The sequence below is a fragment of the Zootoca vivipara genome, chromosome 3 (genome assembly GCF_965207765.1).
Source record: "Zootoca vivipara chromosome 3, rZooViv2.hap1.1, whole genome shotgun sequence".
NCBI lineage: Eukaryota > Metazoa > Chordata > Lepidosauria > Squamata > Lacertidae > Zootoca > Zootoca vivipara.
In genome coordinates this window covers 116,463,033-116,486,639 of record NC_142586.1, presented here as the reverse complement: position 1 = coordinate 116,486,639, position 23,607 = coordinate 116,463,033, and the positions used below count along the sequence as shown (strand labels likewise).

The window sequence follows — 23,607 nt, the reverse complement described above, 5'->3', positions numbered from 1 at the left end:
AGATGACTGGGCCCAAGGGATGAGGGCAAACTAACTGGCAGGGGTGACGGCAAAAAGGAGACCAGCCCACACATCTGCCAGGTGTGCCCCCCAAATGCTGCCACTGGGTCTGGCAGCACAACCTAAGGAGAGCCTGCCAGATCAGGCCAACGGCCCATCTAGTCCAGCGTCCTGTTCTCGCAGCGGCCAAACCAGATGCCCCAGTGGGAAACTGGAAAGCAGGATCCAAGCACAAGAGCAACACTCTCCCTTCCTGTGGCTTCCAGCACCTGCGATTCAGAAATATTGGTGTGTGGGCAGAGCATAGGCCTCCCGGCCAGTAGCCTTTGATAGCCCTCTTCTCCTCCATGAATTTGTCTAATCCTTTTTTGTTGTTGTTTAGTCGTGTCCGACTCTTCATGACCCCATAGACCAGAGCATGCCAGGCACTCCTGTCTTTCACTGCCTCCCACAGTTTGGTCAGACTCATGTTGGTGGCTTTGAGAACACTGTCCAACCATCTCGTCCTCTGTCGTCCCCTTCTCCTAGTGCCCTCAATCTTTCCCAACATCAGGGTCTTTTCCAGGGAATCTTCTCTTCTCATGAGGTGGCCAAAGTATTTGGAGCCTCAGCTTCACGATTTGTCCTTCCAGTGAGCACTCAGGGCTGATTTCCTTCAGAATGGATAGGTTTGATCTTCTTGCAGTCCATGGGACTCTCAAGAGTCTCCTCCAGCACCATAATTCAAAAGCATCAATTCTTCGGCGACCAGCCTTCTTTATGGTCCAGCTCTCACTTCCATACATCACTACTGGGAAAACCATAGCTTTAACTATTTTTAGCGCCACCTCCTTTTTTAGAGCCACCCAATTTGGCAGCCATCACGGCTTCCTGCAGGAGGGAGTTCCACAGTTTAGCCGTGCACTGCATGAAGGACTGGATCTTATCCGTCCTGAATCTCGCAACATTCAGCTTCTTTGGAGTTCTAGTGTGCTGAGGGAGGGAGCAAAAACTTCCCTCCGTCCACTTTCACCAGGCCAGGTGTAATGTTATTCACTTTATCATGTCGCCTGTTCCTCACCTTTTCTCAGAACTCAGCCACCACAATGAGTCCATGTATACCAGTAAGGACGGGGTGTTTTAATTCTTGGGAGCAATTTCCAAACTGGTCTGAGCTACAGCACTTTTTAAGAACGTAAGCACCAGGTAGGGGCCAAGCCAGAGGAAGAGCAGCAGAGATATGGCAATGTGAGCAAAGCACTTTTGGAGGAAAGTAGAGGCACACAGCATACACCTGGCGCCCTCCAGATGTTATGGACTACAACTCCCATCAGCCAAAGTATCATGCAGCTGTGCTGACTTGGGGCAAAGGGTTGGATCTCTACACTGCATCCTTAAACCAGTTTGAGCCATTCCCTCTTCTTCACCTGGGAACCGGAGTTTGTAGAAAGGGATTTCTAACAGCAATGCACCCAACTGCTACCCCAAGAATTATTACTATGAACCTCACACTCCATCGCTAAATACCATCATCACCTTCAAAGTAGCCCAATGTAGAGCACATTGCAGTAGAAAGAGAGATCATGTACCACTCTGGCGAGACAGTGCACACAGACGGGAGTTAGGTAGACAGCCGCCCTGGACACAGAATTAACCTGCACCTCCATGGACAACTACAAGTCCAAAATGACTCCCAGGCTGCACACCTGGTCCTTCAGGGGCACAGTTACCCCATTCAGGACCAGGGAGTCCCCTGTCCCCCAGAAACAGTACATAAACAACATTAAGTACATTGGGTTTACATTGCTTTAATTGCCACACATGCACCCCTCTGCAAACACTCCCATCGCACTGCCAGCAAAGGAAGGTGATCATGTGGGATGAAGAGGCTGCAATTCCCCCGTCAAAGATGGCCGGCCTAGGTCACAAGGAAAACTTTGGTGCCACGCAGGGGCTGAATCATTTGCACCATGAGGCAGCCTCCACAATGTTCCTGGGGAAACAGAAACTGCCAAGAGCACTTCTTTGACAACATTCCCATGAAAGGGAAGTTTGGAATTGGAGTTGATAGACATGCCACAATTCAGAGGCTTCACCCCCTCGTGATAGGCTCATCCAAATGACCCATTTACTGAACGCTCATCCTGATTCGCTTGCACATTGCTTCCACAGAGGTTAGGCGGTGTCCAATCTCTACCGAGCGTATGTTCCGATTTATTCATGGGGCGGGTCTACAACAACGAGCATTCATCCTGACGTGCCCGCGTACGGGCCATGCATCTTTTCATTTAACCATTTATTCATCCCACACTTTTAAGCGCATTTCCTCATCACCCTCCCCGAACCCCTTTTTAAAGTGGGTATATTGCACTTGGACAACAGAGCACTTTAATCCACTTTTTAACTGTGCAAACCTAAGATTCCAGCATGTGCCTGGATCTCTCCCAGAATATACTGCCCATCTGAAGGTGACCTTAGCCAGACAGGAATGCAAAGACAACTTATCGCCATAGCTTTTTCCCTTAATCCCCCCCCAAAAAAAATCACTTCATATCCAGAAACAAGTTGGAGGAATGGGTCAAGAGCAAGTCATCACCCCTATGCACTAACCATGGGTGCAGGAAATGGAAAGGTGTATGAAAAGATGACCCGAATGATCAAGAGGATGGACCAAATCCCATAGGAGGGAAGGTTGAAACGCTTAGGACATCTTAGCTTACAGAAAAGGCAAGGAAAACCCAACACGACAAAGGTTTATGCTACTATGTTTGGCATGCAGAAAACGGCTAGAGAGACATTTTTCTCCCGCTCTCATAACACAAGAACTTGTAATGCTCACTGGTGTCAAACCCTTCTGTGCTGCCTGGCCTTTAAAGCCCTAAACGGCCTTGGCCATATTGATCTGAAGGAGTGTCTCCACCCCCATCATTCAGCCCGGACACTGAGGTCCAGCTCCGAGGGTCTTCTGGCAGTTCCCTCACTGCGAGATGTGAGGTTACAGGGAATCGGGCAGAGGGCCTTCTCGGTAGTGGCACCCGCCCTGTGGAACACCCTCCCATCAGATGTCAAAGAAATAAACAATGATCAGACTTTTAGAAGACATCCGAAGGCAGCCCTGTTTAGGGAAATTTTTAATGACTGATGTTTTAATGTATTTTTAATCTTTTGTTGGAAGCTGCCCAGAGTGGCTGGGGAAACCCAGCCAGACAGGTGGGGTATAACTAATAAATTATTAGTATTAGTATTATTAAAGGTAAAGGACCCCTGACAGTTAAGTTCCGTCGCAAATGACTCTGGGGTTGTGGTGCTCATCTCGCTTTACTGGCCAAGGGAGCTGGCGTTTGTCCGCAGTTTTTCCAGGTCATGTGGCCAGCATGACTGAGCCGCTTCTGGCGAAACCAGAGCAACACACGGAAATGCTGTTTACCTTCCCGCCACAGCGGTACCTATTTATCTACTTGCACTTCGTGCTTTTGAACTGCTAGGTTGGCAGGACTGGAGCGGTACCTATACCTATTTATCTACTTGCACTTTGACGTGCTTTCGAACTCCTAAGTGGGCAGGAGCTGGGACCGAGCAACGGGAGCTCACCCCGTCGCAGGGATTCGAACCGCCGACCTTCCGATCAGCAAGCCCAAGGCTCAGTGGTTTACAACACAGCGCCACCCGCGTCCCGTTGTTGTTGTTGTTGTTGTTGTTGTTGTTGTTGTTATAGCCCATTTGGGAGATGTCAACTGACAGGTGTATGTGGCTCAGGGGAAATGGCCTCCTGGGCCAAGACTGGTTCACAAGCTGGAACCCCCACCCCTTCAAAATATACTATGACTCCTGCACGAGCCCTAGGTCAAAGGGAGTGGTGGCCAAACTCGGCCCTCTAGATGTTTTGGGACTACAACTCCCATCATCCCTAGCTAACAGAACCAGTGGTCAGGGATGATGGGAATTGTAGTCCCCAAACATCTAGAGGGCCAGGTTTGGCCACCACTGGTCTGAGGGGTTGGGTGGACCCTGCTGGGCGTGGGTGCCAGACATCGCAGCCAGGGAGCACGCTGACCTGCTGGAGAGAAAACCAAGTTAAGATGCAAGACTGTGACTTGGCAAGACGAGGGTTCAGATCTTGGCTCAACAATACCGCTAGAAAGGCAGGATATAAATAATTCCAGTAAACCAGTTAAAAATATCTCATGGCTCTGAGCAGCCTCTACTCCAGGGTGGACATGCCCTCATCTGCGAAATGGGATCAGTCTGGGCCTGTCTTACAGCATTTCTGTTTTGCTGAGTAAGGAGCTGTTCTTAGCCGTCTGGGCTTCCAGACGGAGCAGGCTAAGAGATCTTCCAAGATAATTTTAGGCCAGTGAATTCTGACGATGCAGAAAGCCCTTTTAATAACCATGCATGCAAATTCAACTCTGCATGCCCATTTTAATGGGTGCTATGGGTGAAATCTGGAACGTGTCCAGAGGAGGGCAACCAAAATGGTCAAAGGCCTGGAAACGATGCCTTATGAGGAACGGCTTAGGGAGCTGGGTATGTTTAGCCTGGAGAAGAGAAGGTTAAGGGGTGATATGATAGCCATGTTCAAATATATAAAAGGATGTCATATAGAGGAGGGTGAAAGGTTGTTTTCTGCTGCTCCAGAGAAGCGGACACGGAGCAATGGATTCAAGCTACAAGAAAGAAGATTCCACCTAAACATTAGGAAGAACTTCCTGACAGTAAGAGCTGTTCGGCAGTGGAATTTGCTGCAAAGGAGTGTGGTGGAGTCTCCTTCTTTGGAGGTCTTTAAGCGGAGGCTTGACAGGCATATGTCAAGAATGCTTTGATGGTGTTTCCTGCTCGGCAGGGGGTTGGACTAGATGGCCCTTGTGGTCTCTTCCAACTCTACGATTCTATGAAATCCTGCTGCAGTCGCTACCCCACCACACGTTATCTATCTATTGCATGTATATTCTGCCTTTTCTTCAAAGCTCAAATTGGTAGCGATTCTTTTAATCAACTCTGTGAGGCAGGTGGTCAGGCGATGAAAGAGACTCACCATCTTCCCGGGGGGGGGGGGGTCCGTTCCACTGTCAAACTGCTATTACTGTCAGAAAGTTCTTCATAAGGAATCTCCTTAGCAGGAATCTCCTTTCTTATCATTTGAATCCATTGGTTTGGGTTCTCTTCTCTAGCTAAACATCCACAATCCCTCAGTCATTCCTTGTAAGGCTTGGTCTTCCAGACCCTGAACATCTTGGTTGCCCTCCTCTGCACGCCTTCCAGCTTGTCAACAACCTTCTTAAATTATGGCACCCAAAACTGGACACAGGACTTCAGGTGAGGGTTTGACTAAGGCAGAAGAGAGCGGGACCCTGACTTCCCTTGATCTGGACCCTCGACTTCTGTGGATGCAGCCTAGAATAGCATTAGCCACCTCAATATTACAGTCACCAATGCGGATGTGTGGACTGTTGGCGATGACCCAGGATGTTGGCCTTTGGTCAGGCTGATGGCGAGGCTTGGGAAAGCAGTTGATGAGTCTCTGTAGAGCTTCCTTGGGGTGCACTGTCAAGGCTACATCGTCTGCAAACATCTCTCGGATAAGGACCCCCTTTTGGTTGGTGTGGAGACGTGTTGGGTTGAACAGGCTCCCATGGCTCCTTGAACAGAAGTACAGTTGTGTCTTGAATCCCAAACGCCTTGGTACTCGGACATTTCGGCTCCGAATGCCGCAAACTCGGAAGTGAGAGTTACGCTTTGCAAACATTCTTTGGAACCCGAACATCCGACGATGGATTCCGTTCGATTTCCAAGGTACGACTGTACAAGCTGTCTTCAGGCGAGCTGAAGGCGTAGGAGAACAGAAGGGAGAAGAATATGCCAAAGAGGTTTGGGGTGAGAACACAGCCCCGTTTCATACCACTCTCTACAGAGAAGGTGTCCATGCTATTGGAGAGTGCTGAGTGCTCTCGCAGAAGGATACAATCATTTTTTGAAGCTCAGGTGGACATCCTATCTCGCTGAGCAGAGTGAAGAGTCCCTTTTGGCTGACGAGGTCAAAGGCCTCTCAGGTCTACAAAGGCGATGATGCCCAGGGGTGTCTCTGCCCCTTGCATTTCCCTGCCGCTGGCGCAGCGAGGAAATCATGCCGACTGTCGACCTCTGAGCTCTAAAGCCGCATTGTGACTGTCTGCGAGTGGCTGTAATCTCTTGAGAACGCACACGGGCAAAGGCTTCCCCCAAAGTACCCTGCAGGGAGATTCCCCGGTGGTTGTTTACAAAAAAAAAAAAAAGATAGGGCGATAAAGCTATGAATAAGAAAAAGTCAACGAGGACAGCCTACGCCTCCCCGCTCTGCTTCCATTCTGTTATTTGTTTCCTGGCCTAGAGACTCTCCATCTCTCTCTCTCTCTCTCTCTCTCTCTCTCTCTCTCTCTCTCTCTCTCACACCCACACACACACACACCCCTTGCTCTTTGCAAGAGCACTGCATACCTGCAATACCTGCAGGGGGCGGATAGGCGGGTGGGTCACCCAATGAGTAAATCAGAAGATTAGGTCTGGTCCTATGCTCTGCGCACACAACAAAAGCCACAATGTGCCCCACCCTCCACAGGGAGGCAGCAGGACAACACCCAATGCTGCGGTTTATTATATTTTTATTTTGGTTTTATTTATTTATTTATTTGCTATACTATTATTACTATTAATAATAATTAATCAATCAATTAATTGATTGATTAATTATACCCTGTCTCATCTGGCTGGGTTTCCCCAGGCACTCTGGGCAGCTCTCAGCAGAAATGCAGAAAACACGATAAAACATCCAACATTAAAAACTTCCCTAAACAGGGCTGCCTTCAGATTATTATCATCATTATCATCACATTCATTTATATCCTGCCTTTTTTTCCCCAGACTGTCTTGCACAAATTAAAACAACACAGATGAAACACAAAACACTAACACACACACACACACACACACACACACACACAGAAAAGATCATTAAAACAGAAAAGATACAATATAAAAGTTAAACCAGGCATCCCCAAACTGCGGCCCTCCAGATGTTTTGGCCTACAACTCCCATGATCCCTAGCTAACAGGACCAGTGGTCAGGGATGATGGGGATTGTAGTCCAAAACATCTGGAGGGCCGAAGTTTGGGGATGCCTAAGTTAAACGATACGTTGTTTTAATATTCCAGCGGTCCACAAGCTTTTCAGCTGCTCTGATGAAAAATCGTACAGCAACTCGCACGGTGCATTATGGAGAAATATTTAAGTCGTCCACCAAGACCCTCAACAATTTTCAAGTGGTCTGTAGGGGGCAGGAAAATTGCAAAACCTGTGCCCTATACAACTAGTACTGAATGGTGTAATGTCCAGGAAACCAAGTAAAGCAAGCCTTTAAAAAAAGCCTCAAAAAAAAAAAAGGACACCAACTATTTACTTTAGCACTCCAGAAAGTCTGTTATGCCGGAAACATTTTTGAGCAAAATTTTAACTCTTTGATTGAAAGCAGCTGTATTAAGAATATTCAGAGCAGGCAAAGTATCATGGGATTCAAAATTCTGTGTCTGTGTGTAAAGAAAACAACTTGTTCATCTTCAAAAGTACAATGCACAGGTGAGAGTCTTAGGCTCCCAGGTCAATGGAGAGGAAGTGACAACTCACACCTCAATACGCAGGTAAACTCATCCCAGGGGCCATCAGAATACAACCCGTGAATTTCGAAATCCAGGTTCCTGGTGCCAAAGTTTTATTCCAGGCAGCAAAATATTGAGCGACCCAAAATTCCACAGGGAATGTCACAAGTTTTGTGCCACAAGGTGTGTTTTGAGTCGCAAAGCAGAGGTCTTCGCTATCTTCAAGGGGACCTACTCGCATGTAAGGCCAGCCTAGGCTGCAAACTCTAGACTCCTTGCCTGGGACTAAGTCCCACTGAAGACAGCAGAACTTACTTCCAAGTAAACATGCACAGGATTGCACCATTAGCTTCTATATGTTTTTGTTTTTTAAATTGAAGTACCAAAACACAAGCTCTGCAAAATTTGCTTCGCCATTTAAATCCAGGCGAAATGCGAAATGCTACTACCATTGAGATGTTCCCATTCTGTCCTTATCTAGAGAGCCAGTGTGGTATAGTGGTAAAGATTGCCAATTGCACTAGCACCTGGGAGAGACCTGGGTTCAAACCCCGCCTCTCGACGTTCATTGGGTGCCCCTGAGGGCCAGTCCCTACCTCTCAGCCTACCCCACAGTTGTTGTGGGCATTAAATGAGGAGGGGGAGATCCCCAAAGACCTCCTTGAGTTGGAAGGGAAGTCGTCTAGTCCAACCCCCTGCAATGCTAGAAACAAATAAATATTATCGTTATTAATAGGCTACAGAAGCTACAGTAAGAAGCTACAGTTAGAACTGGATATGGAACAAGTGATTGGTTCAAAATTGGGAAACGAGTACGACAAGGTTGTATATTGTCTCCCTGTTTATTTAACTTATATGCAGAATTCATCATGCGAAAGGTTGGACTAGATGAATCCCAAGACGGAATTAAGATTGCCGGAAGAAATATCAACAACCTCAGATATGCAGATGACACAACCTTGATGGCAGAAAGTGAGGAGGAATTAAAGAACCTTTGAATGAGGGTGAAAGAGGAGAGCGCAAAATATGGTCTGAAGCTCAACATCAAAAAACCAAGATCATGGCCACTGGTCCCATCACCTCCTGGCAAATAGAAGGGGAAGAAATGGAGGCAGTGAGAGATTTTACTTTCTTGGGCTCCTTGATCACTGCAGATGGTGACAGCAGTCACGAAATTAAAAGACGCCTGCTTCTTGGGAGAAAAGCAATGACAAACCTAGACAGCATCTTAAAAAGCAGAGACATTACATTGCCTACAAAGGTCCGTATAGTTAAAGCTATGGTTTTCCCAGTAGTGATGTATGGAAGTGAGAGCTGGACCATAAAGAAGGTTGATCGCCGAAGAATTGATGCTTTTGAATTATGGTGCTGGAGGAGACTCTTGAGAGTCCCATGGACTGCAAGAAGATCAAACCTATCCATTCTTAAGGAAATCAGCCCTGAGTGCTCACTGGAAGGACAGATCGTGAAGCTGAGGCTCCAATACTTTGGCCACCTCATGAGAAGAGAAGAATCGGGTGTTTTCGCTAAATCGGGTGTTTTCGCTAAATTGGCAAAATGCCTGGGAAAAGCTCAACAACTCACTTTGGGGAATATGGCAGCCCTATAGTTTGCTCACTGGAAGGGACAGATCCTGAAGCTGAGGCTCCAATACTTTGGCCACCTTATGAGAAGAGAAGACTCCCTGGAAAAGACCCTGATGTTGGGAAAGATGGAGGGCACAAGGAGAAGAGGACGACAGAGAACGAGATGGTTGGACAGTGTTCTCGAGGCTACGAACATGAGTTTGACCAAACTGCGGGAGGCAGTGGAAGACAGGAGTGCCTGGCGTGCTCTGGTCCATGGGGTCACGAAGAGTCGGACACGACTAAACGACTAAACAACAACAATAGGCTACACAACATCAAACTAGGCTATGCAATGTTACAACCACTATAACAACCCCCAACCGTGAGCGCTGATTAAGTACTGAAAGCACATCACAAAGACATGTGTTAACATACAACAACTTTAAGAGATGCGTTCTTGCCCCCATACTGCAGACAGAGGAACTGAGGCAGGTGGCAATTGCCCATGAAATCCTCAGCTGAGATTTGAGCCAAGAGTTTGAGGTTCACAGTGCAACATTTCCCCCTCAAATGGTTTGTAACATCCCAATCCTGTACACATTTCCTCAGAAGTAAAGCACAAGTAAATTTCCTCAGAAGTAAATTTGAGCTTACGTCCAGGTGAGGCTGCCCTGCTATGTACATATTTGCAAAGATAACATAAAAGCAACACAGGTTAAGACAGCAAGAGAGGATGGCAAGTGTGGCGGGAAGATTCAAGGACATGTAACATGTAAACATTTCAGTGCAGCACAGTCGTCCCTTGGTTCTCAAACTTAATCTGTTCCGGAAGTCCGTTCCAAAACCAAAGCGTTCCAAAATCAAGGCATGCTTTCCCATGGAAAGGAATGCAAAATGGATTAATCCATTCCAGACTTTTAAAAACAACCCCTAAAACAGCAATTTAACACGAGTTTTACTATTTAACAAGACCACTGATCCATAAAGCAATAAACAATGTACAGTGGTACCTCCGGTTACAGACGGGATCCGTTCTGGAGCTCCGGTCGGATCCCAAGGCTTCCGCAACCAAAAGAACCACTTCTGTGCATGCGTGTGCAGCGACAGAGCACTTCTGCAGATGCCCACACAGCAAAACACTTCCAGGTTTGCCGCTTTCGCAACCCGAAGTTTACGCTACCCGAGTTTACGTTACGTTACGAGGGTAACGTAAGCCGAAGTGCTACTGTACTGCAGTCACACAATCAATCAGTAGCTGAACTGGGTTCCACACAGTTACAAAAACAAAACATAAAGAGCTGCAAAAACAAAAAGGCAAAATAAATAGCAAAGACAGACCTCAGCTTAACACACAAATCGGAAGTGTAATACTCAAAACGGAGCATGTTTGGCTTCCAAAAAAAGTTCGCAAACCAGAACACTTACTTCTGGCTTTGCAGTGTTTGGGTTCCAAGGTGTTTTGAGTACCAAGGTGTTTGAGAACCAAGGTACCACTGTATACTACATTATCAAAACTTTTTTTAATTTATTTGCGGAATGTGGGTAGATTTCTTTTCAAAACGGGAGCAAGAGCATCAAGCGAAACTGAGGACAATCCTAGTCGAGATCCAGAATGGCCGTTTGAACAGAGCGCTGCAGAAGACTCGACAAGCAAACCTCCAAAAAAGAAAGTTAGTTGACAATATGTGGATAGCTATCCAAGTCTTGGTTTCACACGGCAGTATGCCACTGGACTCCTTCTGGATATACAACCCAAAGCAGTATCCACGCCTCTCTTCAAGAGCATTGGCTATTCTTCTACAGTTCTCCGCGACATATTATTGTGAGCCGCAATTTTCAACTCTGACAAATATGACAGATCAGAAAAGAGAAAGGCTTATTTGTGCTGAATAGGAGGGGAGTTTGCTTGCTCAAATTAAACCTAATATAAATGAAATCAGCCAGCAAAAAGCTCACTCACACCTCTCATTGAGTTTGTAGAGTACACATACCTAAGGTACATAAGAGGCTTGTTTTTAATTATATTTTGGGAATGATTTGTGTTCTTAGGTAGTTGCATTGTTTTATACTTTCTGGGTGCCCCGTGATAATATTATAAAGTAGTTGTGTTCTACATTATAAATCAAGCACTTTAGTTTCTTTTTGTTTCCCAGCCTATTTCTTATCAATTAAAAAAAAAATCGACGTCGCAAATTTTCATTCTGAAAGTGTGGCCCAGAGATAAAGGTTTGAGATCCACTGATGGAATCTACATTGACTGAGAGCTCCTCTCTGTGTTTCGGGCACAAAGTAGTTCTCCCTGCAAGGAAATAACTCTGCCACTGAGCCACGACCCTTCGCAGGACAGAGAAAGCTGCAATATACCAGTCAGGCCTCTGCTCCGTTTAGCTCAATACCATTGACACGGACCAGCGGAAGCACTTCAAGGTTTCAGGCAAGGGAACCTTTCCAAGTCCTGCCTAGAGATGGTCAGAACTTGGGTCTTTCTGCACGCCAAGCAGATTTCCTGCTGCTCAGCTACGGCCCTCCCTTCCTAAAGGCAGCTGTGCGAAAGGGTTAACAGTCAAAGTCTCCAGGAAGGAAAAGGCAAGGATTAGCAGCTCTCTCTGAAGGAAAGCCTGCAGCTTGTAAACTTAGATCTGACGGCCTCAGCATATTCCAACAGAGAGACAGGGAGGAGGGTGGTTACACAGAGGGGGGTGTGGCGGTCTTGCCCAGAGGCAGGAAGGAGCCGGCAATGGGGTGTTAGGAAAGGGCACCCAAGGTGCAAATAGGAAAAGGAGAGTGGGGAGCTTGAAGGGCCGGTGGAACGCAGGCAAAGAATGTACAGTATAGCCTAGTGGAAAGCTGCTGAAAGCATTTCATCCCGTTGCCCAGATCGGCTTGGAACTATCATTCATAAGGTAGTTCCTGCCCTCATGCCTACAAAACTGGAAGAAAGACATGACACAAAAGGAAGATGGGTTGAGAGGGAGGAGGAAAATAGGTGGGGATGGCAGTGGTAATAGTATCCCTTCCTCCCAGGGTCCTTCCCTGTGGGAAGCCAGGGCTAGGATATGACTTACTGACCACCTTTAAAATTCCAGCAGCAAGGGGCTCAGGGAAGTCCAGCATTGCGTGCTTTTTAGAGGTGACAAAACTATAAGCAACGGTAGAGCAATTTGCCAAAGGAGCGTATAGATAAGGCTGAGTGCCTCAAACCTGGCTTTAGAACACTTTGGTTCTGGAAAAAGATATATTTGTGATGTTACGGTGGCAAGCCAATCGGCACAGTGCACGAAAAGCCAAATTAATTATTTTTATTATTATTAGATTTCTACACCAGCCCTCATCTGAAGATCCCAGGGGCTTTAGGATTTCTTTTGGATGCTGCTGTATTTGTTTGTTATTATGGGATGTATTCTTCTGTCTTCATATTGTAAAGACAGAAGAATACAAACAAAATTCAGCAGCATCCTAAAGCAATTTACAACATTGTATTTAAAATAGTTTACATACATAAAACCAGTTAAAACAATTGCATAGATAAAAACATTTTTATAGAGTTGTCAATAAGAATCAGTTGACAGGTGCCGCAGATGCCCTCTCCCCCGACTGCCACAGAAAACAACCTCTTGACACATAGCAAACTAGCAGGCTCTAGCCTGGCCTTCTCCTTGCCCTGCTAGCTTTCCATGTGCAGGGAGGTGCACAGCATTCTGTCATTTCACTGTTGCCACCTGCTGCACAGAGTGCTATCCTCCAATGAAAGCAGCTTCATGTGACCCCCACCGTCATTCTGAAGCCCACACAAGTTTCGAACACAGAGGGATTTTTAAGCACGTCATGCAGGGTTTCTGTGGCAGGATGGCGACAGGTCTTGTGACACCGCGCGGCCTTGCGACAACCGATTTTATCGTGGCAGAAGGTCGCGTGCAAAACGAGCCAGACTCCAAGGTGCCACCGGGGCCGTTTGCTGTGTGCTGCAACAGCTAACGTGGCTTGTTCCTCTTGAAATTACGCCTGCGATAGTCATCTGTGGTTTAAAAGGGGGGGAAATCACACAGAACCAGCCGCCTGTCGGAAAGAAGCTCCAAAGAGGCGATTCCTCCCCGGCTGCAGACTATCTATGTTTTCCGTCAGTGGCACAGACACCCACACAGGTGAGCATACAGAAAGAGCAGCCAGGTAGACTACCGGGCATATAAAAAACTGCCAGCCAAATAAAGGTGTGGCGGTTAGGGTGCCAGACTAGGACATCGGAGCAATGTTAAAAACTCAGGTATATAAGCTAGGAGCCAAATGGCTCCTTGAAACAGAGTTACAGGTGCCAAAACAGAATGTCTAGTTGCCATTTGGGGGCCAGGTGTCTCGAAAGTCGTATTTTTTTCAATACAACTTCTCGGTTCCTGAAATTCATTGGTTGTGCAGATAAAAAAACATAACAGAATTCTGCAGGAGGCATTGCTAGTGTGTGAAAACAGGCAGGATCCAAGGATTCCCAGGTACAGTGGTACCTCGACTTCCGAACGACTAGACAACCAAATTTTTCGACTTACAAATGGGGCTTACGAATTTCTCGACATCCAAATGGAAACCACAGCGGTTTTAGATAGGGTTTTTTCGACTTACGAATTTTTAGATGGGGTTGCTTCGACTTACGAATTTTTCGTTTCCAATGCATTCCTATGGGAAATCGTGTTTCAAATGGTGCTTTTCGACTTGCGAATTTTTCAACCTACGCAGGTGCCTTTGGAACGGATTAAATTCGTACGTCGAGGCACCACTGTATGCACCTCCAGGTGGTGGAGATGTCAGGTGCCATCCTGGCACCCGGGCATCTACACTTGGTCTCAAGTGGCTGATAAAAAAGGTAAAGGTAAAGGACCCCCGACAGTTAAGTCTAGCCGCAGACGACTCTGGGGTTGCGGCGCTCATCTCACTCTATAGGCCGAGGGAGCTGACGTTTGTCTGCGGACAGTTTTTCCGGGTCATGTGTGGCCAGCATGACTGAGCCACTTCTGGCGAAACCAGAGCAGCGCACGGAAACGCCGTTTACCTACCTACTTATCTACTTGCACTTTGACGTGCTTTCAAACTGCCGGGTGCGAAACACGCCTGGCGGATTTTGAACGCTGCCTGGGAGACCAGGGTTCAAATCCCCCCTCTCGGACACGAAGCTTACTTGCTGACCGCGGGCCTCTCAGGCTAGCCTACCTTACAAGGTTGTTGTTACTGGGATTAAATGAGGCGGGGAGAGACAGGTACACCACCTTGAGTTCCTTGGAGGAAAAGGAGGGCTATAAAGCCAATAAATCCAGTTCATTTCCTATCGCGGCATTAGGTGTTCCAAGGCAAGGTGGCAGTGTCACAGATTGTCCCAGGGAAAAGACCTGAGATACAATCCAGAAGAAAGCAGGAGAATTATCGGAAGAAGGAGGCAAAACCCATTTCAAAGGGACCTGACACAATGGGGGGGGGGGGAAGCACTCCACTCCAATCCTTTGCGCAGCTGGGCCCAAAAGATTCATAGAATCATAGATCTGGAATGGGTCCCAAGGGTCATCTAGTCCAACCCCCTGCAACGCAGCTGAAGAATCCTTGGCAGATGGCCATCTGATCTCTGTTTAAAGCTCTCCAAGGAAGGAGAGTCCACCACTTTCAGAGTGGGTCTGTTCCACTGTCGAACGGCTCTCTCACCGTCAGAAAGTTCTTCTGGATATTTAGTGGGAATCTCCCTTCTTGTAACTTGAGTCCATTGGTACTACCCTCCAGAGTAGGAGGGAACATGCTTGCTCCATCTTCTGTGTGAAAAGCCCTTGAGATGTTTGAAGAGGGCCGAGAAGAGTGGAAGCCAGGAGTGTCCACAAGGCCATTTTCTGCATCCGAGGCAGCCTGCTCTCATTCATAGCCTGAAAGGGCCACAGTCAAGGTTGCTCTACAGGAGTCGGCAGCTAAAGGCCATGCTGACAAAACTACCCTCCTTTACCCCACCAGCCAGAAAATTAAGAGGTCTCCATGGCCTACAGCATCACGGGTGGTCTGAAGACACTTCAGCACTTCTGAATAAGAGGTGCAGGGACTCGACCCAACCTTGGAACCAGGACCTACAACCCCTGCTTACAAAGAGCCGGCCACAGAATCGCAGAGCAGGGAGGCACCCCAAGGGTCATCTAGTCCAACCCCCTGCAATCCGGGAATTGCAACTAAAGAATCCCTGACAAGTGGCCACTTGAGAGCCCCAAGAAGACAGCAGAAGTAAGGCCCTAGTTGCCATCCCAAGCACACTTGCCTGAGAGTTCAACAGGCTTACTTGTGAGTAGACACACTCAGGCCTAAACCAGACCAGGAGAAAAAAGTAGCACAGCAAAGGGCCAACCAGATGTTGCAGCATTGTGTATGAAAGCAAAATCATAATGGGAGAGAAAGGACTGGAAATCTCAAAGTGCAGTGGATGCCCAAAAGGGGCCTGCCACCCAACGAGTAGGATCATAAAATTGCAGGGTTGGGACCACAAGGGTCATTTGGCCAGCCCCCTGCAAAGCATAGGACTCAAACCCACAACCCTGAGATTAAGAGTCTCATGCTCTACCGACTGAGCATGACGTTTTATTTGTTGTTGTTATTATTATTTATTGAATTTATATACTGCCCTATACTAGGAGATCTCAGGGCGGTTTTATTATAATACTTACTTATATCGTGCCTTTTCCCCAGGCTAGGACTCAAGATGGCTAACGCAAATCAACACAACAGCTCATAAAAAATATAGAAAGGTAAAAAAGCATGAAAGGCCATCACTTAAAGGCCACCATATTCTTAACAGCACTGTTAAAAGCCCTTTGCCTAAAACACAGTACAGTACTGTTCCCAAAGGACAACAAGGAGCAAGCCAGTCTAGCCTCAGAAGGGAGTCCCGAAGTCTGGGAGCAGCCACCAAGAAGGCCCTGCCTGCCTCCCCACCAGAACTAGAACTCCCATTACCTCTGACCATTGGCCAAGCTGGCTGCTAAGGTTTATGGGAGTTGGGAGTCCAGCAATGTCTTGAAAGGGGAGCCCTGGAGTCTCCATCCCTCAGTGTGCAAGGAGCTGTCCTACTCCAGATCAAACTATTAGCCTACCTAGGCCACGGCTGGCCCATCACCATGGCCGGCTACATTATTATTATTTCATTGTTATTTGTTAAATTTATATACCACCCTTCATCCAAAGATCTGAGAGGGGTTCACAGAATTAAATACAAGGTAAAAACACAAGTAAATAATTAAAACAGAACAGCAAAACAGCAACACCCCCTTTCCCACAGGTACATTTAAAAGGCTGTAGGATATTAATCAGCCCAAGGCCTGGTTGAAGAGGAACGTTGAATTATGCCTGGAAGATAATCAGTAGCCACTTCTCAATGTGTGCAGAATCCTGGTTCAGTCCCTAGCATCTCCGCTTGAGCCAGTGTGGCCCAGTGGTTAGTGTGTCAGTCGAGGACCTGGGGAAGACCAGGGCTCAAATCCCCCACTTGGTCATGGAAGTCACTGGGTGCCCTACCTCGCAGGGTTGTTGTGGGGACTAAAGGAGCGGGAGAACCATGCATGCCACCTTCCGCTCCTTGGAGGTAAACGTGGGCTAGAAATGCAGCAAACAGACAGATCTTGGAGAGAGAGGATGACCCCCTGCTTCGCCACGGGGGAGTGCCGCAGCTCACCGGTAAAGCTTCTCCTCTGCAGGCAGAATGCCCCAAACGACCATCAACCTAGATGCCCAAAGCCCCGGTCGGTGCGGACGCTCCCAAGCTCCTTTTGATCGAGCCGTCGCAGCGCGCACCTGGGAAGCGGCCTGCCGGACGCACGGCGCCACTTGCGAGGAAGGATCAGGTCCCCGCGGGGGGGGGGGCGCGGCCTGTGCACTACCGCGACATGGCCGCGAGGGGAGGGGGCGTGGCGGATGCCGACCCGAGCCCACCACCAACCACCGTTTCGCGCGGTGCCCCAGCCCGGCTGTCCCGGGGGTGGGCGTGCCAGGTAGCCCAAGGGGGCCGGGGAACGAGGCCGAAGCGGAAGGTGCGCGGAGAAGGCTCGGCCGCGGAGGCGAGAAGGGGGTGTGCCGGCCGGCCGAAAGCGCCCGCGGGTGCCGCCTCGCCGCGCGCCGCCGCCGCCGCCTGTGCAAAACACCGACACGGCTCGGAGGTGGTGGAGGCGTGGCGAACACGCGGGGAGCAAAACATAAGCGCGCACTACGCGATCACCGGTGATGGCGGGTGTGTGCGCGCGCAAAAAGCAGCGGAGGCGGCGGAGAAGGGCTTCCTGCAGCGGGGAAAGGAAAAGGGCGGGCGAGAACCCGTCGAGGGGAAAGCGGAGGCACCCAGGGCTGCGATCCGGGGCGGGGGGGGCGCAAGAGGAGGCTGCACGGTTGCAGGGAGGGATAATCCACGCACGATCGCCCTCCCTGGAAGAAGGGGGGGTCGTTGCATGGCATGGCAGGAGCGGAGGAATCGAGGAAGACACGCATGGAGAGAGAAAGAGTGCGCGCCTTCGGGCAGCGCGGAGTGGCCCGAGCAGCTTGGCTAGGGTGCACGGGCGCAGCGCGAGGGGAATGCGTCGCCGGCGCGCCCCCTCGCACACACCCCTCTCACCGCCGTGCAGCTGCAAGAGCAGAGTCGCCCACCCGCACCACAACCAGCCCCCCCATCAATCCCCACGCCCGCACCGCCAGCCCCCGACGGGCGCCCCCTCCCCGGCTTACCAGCTCCGTGCGCGCTCCGCCTCGCCTGCCAGCTCGGCTCCCTCCTTCCCTCGCGCAGCTTGTTTTGAAATTCCCCTTCCAGCTCCGCCGCGGCTCGCCCGCTCCCTCCGCCCTCCCTGCCGCCGCCGCCTCCTCCTCCTCCAGTCCCCTCCCCTCGGCTGTCCCCGGCACAGGCTGCCTCACGTACGCGGCTGCAGGCAGCCCCCGGAATGGAGTCCCCGCGCGCGGAAGGGAGTGGTGGGCGCGCAAAAGGAGAGAATCTCGCCAACGCGCGGAAGGGGCCGATGGATGGACCGACGGGCGTAGCGGCGGAGGCACCTGGCTGGAGGGAGGCGGCGCGCAGCGGTCCCGCCCTGGCCGTGGAGCTTCCAGAAGCGGCGGCAGGTTACCTGCGTGTCGCCAAGGGCACACCTGGATGACCGCCAGCTGGAGGCTGAGAGCCGCGCTATCTAGACTTTCGATCCGAGGCTTTTGGTCTGCAGAAAATGCACCCCCCACCCACCCAACAGGGAGTGAGAAAGGCCTAAAATAGCTTTTATTATTACTATATGTACATCCCACCTTATTTCAAAGGCTCTCAAAGTTAGACTGGCCTAAGGTCATGCAGCGGGATTCATGGCTCATCAGGGATATGATCCCTGGTCTCCCAGGTCCTAGACCAGGACTCCAACCTTGGTGCCCTGCTAGTTCTCTATATGTTACAGCACAAAGCTGGGTGGGAGGAGAAGGAGAAATTGGGACCCTGAGCAGAGAAAAAAGGGCCAAAGTGGGCAAAGGCAGAAAACAGAGAGTGCAGACCCAGGGCTGGCCCTGTTGCGCAAAGTCTGAATTGCACAAAAGTTGCTTACAAAGGGGGCTTATGGGAAGCCACAGGATATGAGCCAAACAGATCACGAATTTCTAGGCATTTGGTGTTTCCCCGCTCCCCAAAAACATAGTCTAGAATCGCTATGGACAAACAGTTTCTTTGAAGGAAGAAATAAATAAAGAGTGAGATGAAATTTGAGCATTCTTAGAATTTGGGCATGTATTGATTTGGAGGATTTTTTCCTTGACAGGGTGAATCGGGTCTACCCATCTATCCTCCCTTAATACAGTACTCCTAAAGTTCCCATCTTCACTGGCCAGCAAATGAGTGCCACAGAATTAAACACTCCCCCTCCCCTTCACAAAGGATGGCGGGTGGGTCTGCACCAGTGCAGGAAAAGAACTGTGTATTGGAACACTAGTCAGGAGTCGCCACCAGTATTTTTTAAGCTACACCAGTAGCTACACCAGGGACTGAGTGCAGCTCTTCAGGTCTCTCAATATGGCCCTCAGGACACTCTACAGCCCACATCTCCTTCCTAGTCACACACACCTTTGCAACCTCCCTTCGTGTTGTTTTCACGTGGCGGGGACCTGGGCTTGAACTCCAACAATGCCTTTTGCTTCCTTAGATGATGGACAGAGAGGAGGTGCAGGGGTGTCTTTGGAAACTAACCTACCATACAAGAGCAAGATTTAAGCGGTTCCTCCATCCATGTTTGTCCCTAGCTCTGCGCTCTGAGCCACTACTAAAATGCGGACCCTTGAATGCTTGCCCAAAAGAAAATGCGACCCTCATCTTAAAGGTTTCCCCATCCCCAGGTCTCTGCAAATACAGCAAGCCTGCAACTTGCCCACATTTAACATGTGTCCATTCAGCTTTACGCACTTGGCAGAATTAAATAGTACCGATAGTAGTAGTAGTAGTAGTACAGTGAAACCTTGGTTCTCAAGCAGCTTACAGTGGAACCTCGGTTTACGAACACCTCGGTTTACGAATTTTCAGGTTTACGAACGATTGTAACCCGGAAGTAAGTAAACCGAGGTTTCCGAGGCCTACGAAGGCCTCCGCGAAGGCCTGAAGACTGGGCCGCAGCTGTGGAGGCGCTCCCATGGCTCCGCAAAGGTCCGGAGCGAAGGCCCGGCCTCCGCGAAGGCATTGTGATTGTGGAAGAGGACCTGAGCCCCCATCCAAACAATGACTATCATCAGCCCAGGTAAAAAATCAATGCTAATTTTTTCCACCTAAAATAATTTTTTTCACCTAAAATACTGTCTGATTTATTTTATAGTACAGTACATTGATTATTGCCTTCATTTTATGGATCAATGGCCTCATTAGACAGTAAAATTCATGTTAAATTGCTGTTTTAGGGGGTGTTTTTCATCGTCTGGATCGTCCACTTTCCATTACTTTCAATGGGAAAGTTCGCTTCAGGTTAAGTATGCTTCAGTTTAAGTACAGACTTCCGGAACCAACTGTGGTTGTAAACCGGGGTACCACTGTAGTTGACGAACAAATCGGCTCCTGAATGGCAAAATCAGTTCCAACCAGTACCCCGTCATGCTTGACCCTCACAGGGTGCCATGGCTACCACTCGGGTAGGCCACCAAGCTATTGCCCCTTCATTCCACCGTGTCGGCGCACAGAACCAAGGATACCTGCTTGCCCCGGTCGCTGGCAACCCACGCTACGCCACTGGAGGGCATCAGTTTGGGGAAGGGTGCTTGTGCAGTGGAACCTTGGTTCTTGAACGCCTTGGTACTTGAACATTTCAGCTCCCGAACGCCGAAAACCCAGATGTAAGTGTTCCGGTTTTCAAATGCTTTTCGGAAGCCGAACATCCGATGCGGTTGTCGGCTATTGTTTCCGGGGCGCCTACGCCAATCGGAAGCCACAGCCTTGGTTTTCGAACATTTCGAAAGTCAAACGGACTTCCGGAATGTTTTGTGTTTGAGAAACTGAGCGGACATGCAAAACATTGCCCTGTCCATCTCCCCCGCACATTGCATGGCTGGGAGCTGAATGTGTGAACTGCCACCCCTGAGAAGCAGGGGTGCAGGCTCTACGCCAGCCTAGTGGCATGAGCTGCAGTTCTCACCTACTGAAGACACCTATGTGATCCAGCCCCCAGCAGAAGCTTACACTACCCCTTTGTTTGCACTGGGAGTTTGCAAGATATTTCTTTGGAGAGACACACCTAAAGTGCAAACAGGCAGCTGAGTGTTTGGAGGGAAAGGTGGCAGGGCGCCATATTGTTGAAACTCTCTTAATGAAAAGAAAAACAGGGGCGGGGCGGGGCAGGATCCAATTGTATGTTTCGCAGCACCTTCGCAGCAGAGAACTTTCTCTTCCAAAGAACATCCTCTTAGTATTCCTGTCTGCAGGGAATAAGGGGACAAGTGTGCTCTGTATTTCAATTTGGGGCGGTGGGGGGTAGGGGTTTGCCACAAGCTACAAAAATAGGACTACTTGAGGCAAAGTGGGAGTTGGCAGCCCTGGGCACATTTCCTAATACGTACAATTATAACAACCCACATTAAAGAATGTAAATGTTTCATAGAATCATAGAGTTGGAAGAGACCACAAGGGTCATCCAGTCCAACCCCCTGCCAAGCAGGAAACACCATCAAAGCATTCTTGACATATGCCTGTCAAGCCTCTGCTTAAAGACCTCCAAAGAAGGAGACTCCACCACACTCCTTGGCAGCAAATTCCACTGCCGAACAGCTCTTACTGTCAGGAAGTTCTTCCTAATGTTTAGGTGGAAATTTCTTTCTTGTAGTTTGAATCCATTGCTTCGTGTCCGCTTCTCTGGAGCAGCAGAAAACAATCTTTCTCCCTCCTCCATATGACATCCTTTCATATATTTGAACATGGCTATCATATCACCCCTTAACCTTCTCTTCTCCAGGCTAAACATACCCAGCTCCCTAAGCCGTTCCTCATAAGGCATCGTTTCCAGGCCTTTGACCATAATTGTCATTTGCACATTAATTGAAAGATCGTTGCAATTGGGTTTTGCATACCATCCAGTCACCTCAAGTTGCATCCGAAAAGGTGGGTTTTACCCCCCACCCCCTTGACCTGGAGTATACAGAAGAGCTAATCACAACTGCTTTTAAAAACACCTGAAGAAGTGTGCATGCACACGAAAGCTCATACCAAAATAAAAACTTAGTTGGTCTTTAAGGTGCTACTGAAGGAATTTTTTTATTTTGCTTTTAAAATCTTAAACTTTAAGCATTTCCTAGGAGAATTGCATCCTATCTCCATGGCAAGGGACACATATGTGAGACTTGTTCTTGGTGAGGTATCTCTGGTTAAGGAATTTCATCTTGCAGACTTTGGAAATGACTGCATCCTAAAGAACTAGGTCTGAGAACTACCACAGGAGTCTTCACACCACCTCAGATGTGGCTTGGCTGAAAGCGCTTTCAACCTGAAATACATTGCAAAGTCCTAGCTCAGGCATCCCCAAACTGCGGCCCTCCAGATGTTTTGGCCTACAACTCCCATGATCCCTAGCTAACAGGACCAGTGGTCGGGGAAGATGGGAATTGTAGTACAAAACATCTGGAGGGCCGAAGTTTGGGGATGCCTGTCCTAGCTTGACATTCAGTTCATCTGCAACATGCAGCCAAGAGCCATCAGTGGATATAGATACGAGTCCTATGAAGTCAGGGAGGAAAGGGCAAGCAGGAGGCCCCAGATTCAGTCCTTGGTCTCTCTAGGTATGGCTAGGAGAGACTCCTGTCTGAAACCCCTGGGAAACACAACCAATCAGTGTAGACAATACTGAGCCGGAAGGATCAATGGTCTGACTTGGTATTAAAAAAAAGCTTCTCATTTTGCTAGTCCTCTTGACTGCATCCTGGAGATGTAGTCTCTATGTCACAAGACTCTCTATTGTCAAAGGAAGCTGCCCTAGACCAGGTCAGGCTATTTTCCATCTGCCTGCTACCATCTAATCACACTGGCACAGCACTCCTGGGTCTTCTCTACAGAGTCTTGCTACCTGTGTTTTGTTTTGTTTTGTTTTGTGTGCGTGGGGTCGGAACTGGAGATGCCAGAGATTTAACTAAGAACCTTCTGTGCTAAGTTAGGCACCCTCCCTGCATTTTCCCAAACACCATTGTAATTCTACAATAGATATAACTCCATAATATTGCAATTCTATAAGGAAGGCTCTGGTGGCTCGATATTCTAGGGCAGCCTTTACCACGACAGTGCCCTCCAGATGATTTAAGACTGTAGCTCCCATCTTCCCTAGTCAGCAGGGCCATAGGATGCTGGGTTTGATGGAAGCCGTAGTCCAAAACATCAGGTGGACATAGTAAGCTACACAGAATCGGCTGTGCTGCTTTTGAGACAGGGCTATTTCAAGTACGTAAAGAAGGATTAATATATATATATATTAAGGAAGGGGTCTCTTTCACAAAGCTATAAAGGAGTTCCACGTTCACCTGCTATCAGGAGATTCACACTGTTTTGCAAAACAAAACCCATACACCTACCCCCATCAGACTCGCAACAAATCCATCTGTTTACACATCCCAGGCCGCTATCAGCAGGTGGAAATTCACAACGGGCAGAGCAAATATCTCCAGATGACTTGCTGGCATAGGAACATAAGGAGAGCCTGCTGGATGAGGCCAATGGCCCATCAAATCCAGCATCCTGTTCTCACAGTGTCAACCAGATGTTTATGAGAAACTCATAAGCAAGCTCCAAGCACAATTTCACAATTGATGTTCACAAGCATTGCTGCCTCCAACTGTGGAGGCAGAGCATAGCATAGGCATGATGGCTACTACTAGCCATTGATGGTTCTCCTCCTCCCATCTGGGTTAAAGCCATCTGGGTTGGTGGCCATCATTGCCTTTCTTGTATCTGTCCCCATTCATC

General features: G+C 48.7%; 1 protein-coding gene across 2 annotated transcripts in view; it reads right to left on the bottom strand.

Annotated features, from left to right (window-relative positions):
* ZNF395 (zinc finger protein 395) overlaps positions 1 to 23,607 on the bottom strand; it is a 58,640-nt gene that overhangs the window by 28,179 nt on the left and 6,854 nt on the right. Inside the window, exon 1 of one of the 2 annotated variants that reach the window (XM_060273189.2) lies at positions 17,892 to 17,927. The exons of the other annotated variant lie outside the window; for it this stretch is intronic. The gene's annotated coding sequence lies outside the window, so the exon portion shown is untranslated. Of the gene's footprint in view, positions 1 to 17,891; positions 17,928 to 23,607 lie in introns of those variants that run through there. 2 annotated transcript variants of the gene reach the window in all.